Source organism: Fukomys damarensis, unplaced genomic scaffold (genome assembly GCF_012274545.1).
Source record: "Fukomys damarensis isolate Sample0158 unplaced genomic scaffold, DMR_v1.0_HiC HiC_scaffold_17, whole genome shotgun sequence".
NCBI lineage: Eukaryota > Metazoa > Chordata > Mammalia > Rodentia > Bathyergidae > Fukomys > Fukomys damarensis.
The window spans coordinates 48,867,527-48,873,511 of record NW_022900929.1 but is presented as its reverse complement, the minus strand read 5'-3'; the positions used below and the strand labels follow the sequence as shown (position 1 = coordinate 48,873,511).

Here is a 5,985-nt window from a genome sequence, read left to right as displayed (position 1 = left end):
CTGAAAAAAGTGAAGCAATAGTTAATAATTATTAACTACTGAAATAGACATAATAAAAATTATTCTTATCCATAAACACCCTTACAGCAAGCATACTACTTAATGAGATACATTAAAATTACTGTCTCTGAAATCAAGAATAAGAAAGATATGTTTACTATTTCCTCCTCTAGTTTTGAACTGGATATCCTAGTTAGTGCAATAATGCAAGAAAAAGAAATGAAATGTTTAAGAATTGGAAAAGGGAAGTTATTACTACCATTATTTACAGACAGCATTGTTTCAGGTATAGGAAACTCAAAAGAGTCTATAGGTAAATGTCAGAATTAATGAGTGAATTTAGGAAAATCTTAGATTCAAAGTCAATGTTTAAAACAAATTGTATTTCCAGATGATAGCAATAAAATAAAAATATTTTAATTCTATTATTTATAATATCATAAAATATCAGTTCAATGCTAGAAACAAATCTAATGAAAATTACACAACATTTTTTCCTGAAACATTTTTCAGACAAGTTGAAGGTACTTACGGGCCAGGGATGTAGCTTAGTGGAGTCACAACTGCCTGGTAAGCACAAGGTCCTGAGTTCAATCTTTGGTACTGAAAAAAGAAAAAGCTACTTACACAAATGAGAAAATATACAGTTTGTGGATTGAAAACACAATATTGTAAAGTTTCAGATATCATTATATGCTTTATAGATTAAATGCAATCCCAGGGAGGTCCCACACAAGTTTCTATTGTCATCATACTGACAAGTTGACACTAAAACTGGTACAGATGAGCTACACCTAAGAATACTTACAACAAACTTGAGAAAGATTTAGAAGACTTTTAGAAAGCCAGGGTTAATATTAAGTCACACAAACGAAGACACTAAGTAATGGATGGAAGTACAGACATCAGCAAAAAGAAGGAGAAATAAAAGAGAAATAGAGTCCAGGAGCAGACCTACAATTATATCTTTGGGTAATATACAATGAAACGATCACTGCGGTGCAGTGGGGAAGGATGCTTTGTTCGATAAGCAATACTCAAATCAAATTGAAGTTTAAAAAATAATATTTCCATGGAATAAATATGACACACTGAACATATCACATAAACAAAGAAACTGTTTTAACGTTTGGGGTCTACTGTGGACAACTGATTTCATCAACTGCAGACAAGGTGTGGCATTTGCCTGGAGAATCCATAAATTAATAAATAAGTAATGAAAATAAAAGAGAGGATAGGAAAGTAGAAGGTAGACTACTGAAGACCCCAAATTGGTAAGAGGGAAGAGGTAGGAAAGGGAGAGGGGGTAAAGGGATTCAAATTGCTTAAGCTATGTTAAATGTATTTACCATATTCCCAAAATAAACCCCATCATCATGTAATAGTAACATGCACTAATAAAAAACATAGAAAAACAATGAATGCTGATGAGGATGAGAGAGGGGAAGCAAACCTCCTACATTATTGGTGATAATGTAAAATAGTACACCTGCTATGGAAATTAGTCTGGAAAAAAAAATTCATTGCTTCTGCTTTGTTTTTTAAAAATAACTTTGACTTTAGCAGAGAAAGGACTGGCAGGTATGTGAAGCTCTTAGGGAAGAAAGGCTTTATAGATATTTATGTGGATCTGTTTTTCTAGATTGGGTATTTGTTTTTTATTATTTTTAAAGGGTAAATATACATTTATTGTAGGTTTCTGGTACATATACGTGACACATCTTACATCTTTTGTTTTTCTCTTCCCTCTCCCTCCCCTCCTCTTCAGACTCTTGAACCCCTTCCCAATTGCAAAAGATCTATCTTCCTGTTCATTTCTATCAATCCTTTATTTCGCTCCTTATTTACATTTTGCTTTACTTAAAGGAGAGATACCATACAGCATTTATGCTTTTGTGTCTGATTTGTTTCACTAAACATTATACTTTCCAAGTGTATCCTTTTCCTAGCAAATGTTTCAAATGTATCCTTTAATTTCTGAAAGTAATGAGAAAAATTCCTTTATTCCAAAGTTAAAACTCAAAAAAGAATGGTTTCTGTTCTCCTCACCATATTCCCTGGGTGTTCCCAATCAGATTAAACACTACTTTGAGAATTTATCAAAGGAAATACAGACTTCAAAAAGAACTCAGTTTAAATGATTTGATTTTTCTCCACCCAGATTCATAAATTAACTTTGAAACCCTCTTGAACTTCTGCATATTTCAAATTCCAGTTCCTAGTACAGTGCCATGCTCCCTACAGGCATTCAATAAATGTTAATTGAATTGAATTGAAATTTAATTTGAAGCCTTTGAGGAAACTAAATTTCTCACATTGTGGCAGCTTTTTCCTTTACACCAAGGAGTCTTTTCCCTGGATATATTGTAAATTAATTTTAGAACTTAATGTTTAAATGAAGGCAAAGCAACTCAACAGACAGCTGAAAATTCAGAATATAAAAAGTCTCCCTGTGACAATCAAACTGTTTTCATACCCTCACAATAATTTTTCCCCAGCAAGAAAAAAAAATCAAATGGATAATAATGTGTGTGCACAGCATACTCTAGTGATTTAGATAATAGTTCTTTTAAAACATGCTCCAAAGGGAAGAGCTATTGAGTATTTTGTTGATTCACCATTTACATTAACAATTTTGTTTGAGAATTTTCATGAAGACTTGTGCCATTAAGCACATTATAAAAACCAAAAACTACTCAAAATCTAAAATGGTAACATAGATCTTCAGTCATTCTCACAATAGTAGAGCCTGATTCTTCTGTACTTTCATCTTCACTTGATTTTATTTTGCTTCATTCCCCAGAACAAATGTTCTTACTCATAGAACAGAAGATGAACTGAATTGTATAAAGAAGTTCTGGCTATCCAGAGGACTGTCAAATAAGACATGTTCTCCTGTTTTTCTATTTCTTATTCTTGATCCTCAAGTCTCTTGTTATTTAAGGAAAAAGAGAAAGAGAAGAGCAGGAAAGTGTTCTGTCATATATAAAGAGGGTTTTTCGTAGCCCTCAGAGGAGATGAATGAGGCAAAAATTGGGTTATAAGGAATTTCCCACAATTGTTATCTAGACTCAATCCAAATATATAAAATATAAAAGCTCAATAACAGAAGAAAGCTATTCTCTCCACCCCTAGGTACACATTGCTCAGCAGAAAGAAAAATACCCATCTTCTAACTTTAACCTTAGGCAACAAAATCAGAATTATCTATGATTTGTAGTAGAAAAGAAAGAAACTTTAGTTAGATACTGCTACCACTTTTATAAAAATTTTTATAAATATGACTCAAGGACTTCCTGCTTCATGTAGAGTAAAAGATTGAAATTCATGTAATAGAGGTATTTCCAAGACTGTGAGCAGCCTCTCTCATCTCCAGCTCACTTCAAGCAGGACTCAAAAGCAAACACCATTTCACAAACCAACGGCGAATATTTTAAATTTACCAAACTTGAGTAAGGAAGTTGGGGAATGGTTACATGGTATATTATGTACAAAAATAAATTATAAAGCCTTATTAATCTATTTTGGTTTTCCCCTCTGTGGTGGCCAGCTCCCAAGATGGCCCTCAGTGATCCATATTTCCCAATACTATACCCATGTAAAGAGCTCTTCCACCTGCATCAGAGCTGACTCTGGGTGATCAGCAGTATAGAGTGGAAGTGATAAGAAGTTGCCTCTAAGTTAAATCATAAAAAGTATAAATGCCCACTTGGCCTCTGTCATGTGGACACTCAAGCAGCTCCATGGAGTGCTTGCATGGAGAACTAAGGCCTCCAGCCAGCAGCTAGCACTAACTTGCCAGCTTGGTTAGTGGGTCTTCCATCCCAGTGAAATTTTTAAATGACTAAGTTTATACAAGCATATGACAGGATGAGAGCCATCCAACCAAACCTACCTCTCAGAATCTGTGAGCACAAGGAATGATTATTTTACATTGCAGAGTATAGGAGGTAATCTATAGACAGTATTAGATAGCTGGATACTTCTGATCATCTGCAGTCCTCTCTGGCTACCACCTACTTCTTTTTTACCACTTCTATCACCTGATTTACAGGTATTTTGTAACTCATCTCAGTTACATTCTCATTTCTGGGACTGATGCCCACAAGTTGAAGGAGAAAAGATTTATTTTGGTTCATAATTTGTACAGGTTTCAGTCCACAGTCAGCTGGTTCCAAGGCAGGGAATCATAACAAAGGAGAAAGTGTTCATGGCACAGCAGGCAGGAGCAGCTAGCCTTTCTTTTTTATTCCATCCATGCCAAAAGCCTATTGGTTGGTGCCTTCCTCAGTAAACCCATCATCCACACCCAGAGCCAAGCAGTGGACTAAGCCAGTATCACACACCCATGATCCAGTTACTTCTGAAACCTCTACCTATGAGAATATGAGGCTTATCTAGATATAAGCCACAACAGCACCTACCTCTTAACTCCTCAGAAGTAACATCATTCCCCTTCCATCTAGGTCTTTTTTTTTTTTTGTAATGTGGAACAACTTAGCTCTGTCATCCTTTTTTAGTAGCTAGCTACTCTTTCAATAGCATCTTTTATCTTTAATAATATCAAGTGATTTCCCAGTAATTTATTTTCTTTCACATAAGGAGTCTAGATCATACTTTCTTAAATGAAGTCTCAGATCTCGTGTCACTAACACATCCAGCTCTCAATTTTATTTACATAAAGTTTGCTCACTAAACCAACTTTAAAAGTAAATGAGCCCATCTCATTAAAACTAAAAACTAAACAAACATGGAGAATTTTTTCACCACTCATATTTTTCTTTGTGTGTCCTCATTATTCAACATTACATTCAACTGAGAAATGTGATTTTTAATTACTCATTTGTTTTAGTATTTTGTGACTTCCATGCAATATTTGTCAAGCCCTAAGAAAAAATAACATTCCCCAAAGATGGATCTCTATCACAACAGTTGAAATAATTTCTTAGAAAGTCTTCTGGGTGTTGTAGAGTTTCTGAAAAATGAATAATCTTTTTGTTTCCCTCAAGACATGTAATGTTTTCTTTCTGTTTCACTATTTCATGCTAAATTTAATTAAGTACATTTCACTTTAAAAGTACTTATAGTGACATGACAAAGAATTTCTACTTAACTTACCCATAAGTTATTTCCATTCTAGCCTTAAATATTTAAGATATTATTTCCTACGTTAATTTCATTATCAAAAAGCGCCTACCACGGAAAATGGAATGACTTGTTGCCTCCTTACTTCTCCCAGTGGCCTCATGAAACCTTCTCAGCTTGTGATGTTCAGAAGTCTCCAAGTTCCCACAGCAAGTACTGTACCCCCTTCCTGCTGAATCCTAGCATCCTTGTCACATCCTCTCTTTGTCATGTTTGAAGCTGATTGGGGTTTTTTGTCTTGTTTTCACCTCACTGCAGGAAAAGAAAAATACACTCCCTTGGTTGATAATGCATTCTCAAAGGTTAAAAACAGGAATTTTGTTATTTTTCTAAATCTCTTTTATTTCTAGTCATAAAAAAAATATATTCTTCCAGTCCAAGCTCTTTGAGGTATCTCCATATTGATTTCCATAATGGTTGCACTAGTCTACACTCCCACCAACAATGAAGAAGGGTTCCTTTCTCCCCACAACCCCGCCAACATTTGTTATTGTGTGATTTCTTGATAGCAGCCATTCTTTGTGGGGTGAGGTGGAATCTCAGTGTTGTTTTCATCTGCATCTCTCGAATGACCAGTGATGTGGAACATTTTTTCAAATATTTTCTTGCTGCTTTTACTTCTTTGTCTGAGAAATGTCTGTTCATTTCGGATGCCCATTTTTGAATCGGGTCTTTATATTTGGGGGGACTGATTGTTTTGAGTTCTTTATATATCCTTGATAATAGTCCTTTGTCTGAGGAACAGCTGGTAAAAATTTTTTGCCACATTGTAGATTGTCTCTTAGTTGTGCTGATGGTTTCTTTTGAACTACAGAAGCTTTTTAGTAAGATGAGATCCGA

The 5,985-nt window shown here is 34.7% G+C and overlaps 1 long non-coding RNA gene across 2 annotated transcripts in view; it reads right to left on the bottom strand.

Annotated features, from left to right (window-relative positions):
- Window positions 1-565: 565 nt before the first annotated feature.
- The window catches only part of LOC104864170, a 164,280-nt gene continuing 158,860 nt past the window's right edge, over window positions 566-5,985 (bottom strand). Inside the window, exon 4 of one of the 2 annotated variants that reach the window (XR_780776.2) lies at window positions 566-603. This is a non-coding gene — a long non-coding RNA (uncharacterized LOC104864170). Of the gene's footprint in view, window positions 604-5,226; window positions 5,398-5,985 lie in introns of those variants that run through there. The other variant, XR_780775.2, reaches the window with a different exon arrangement.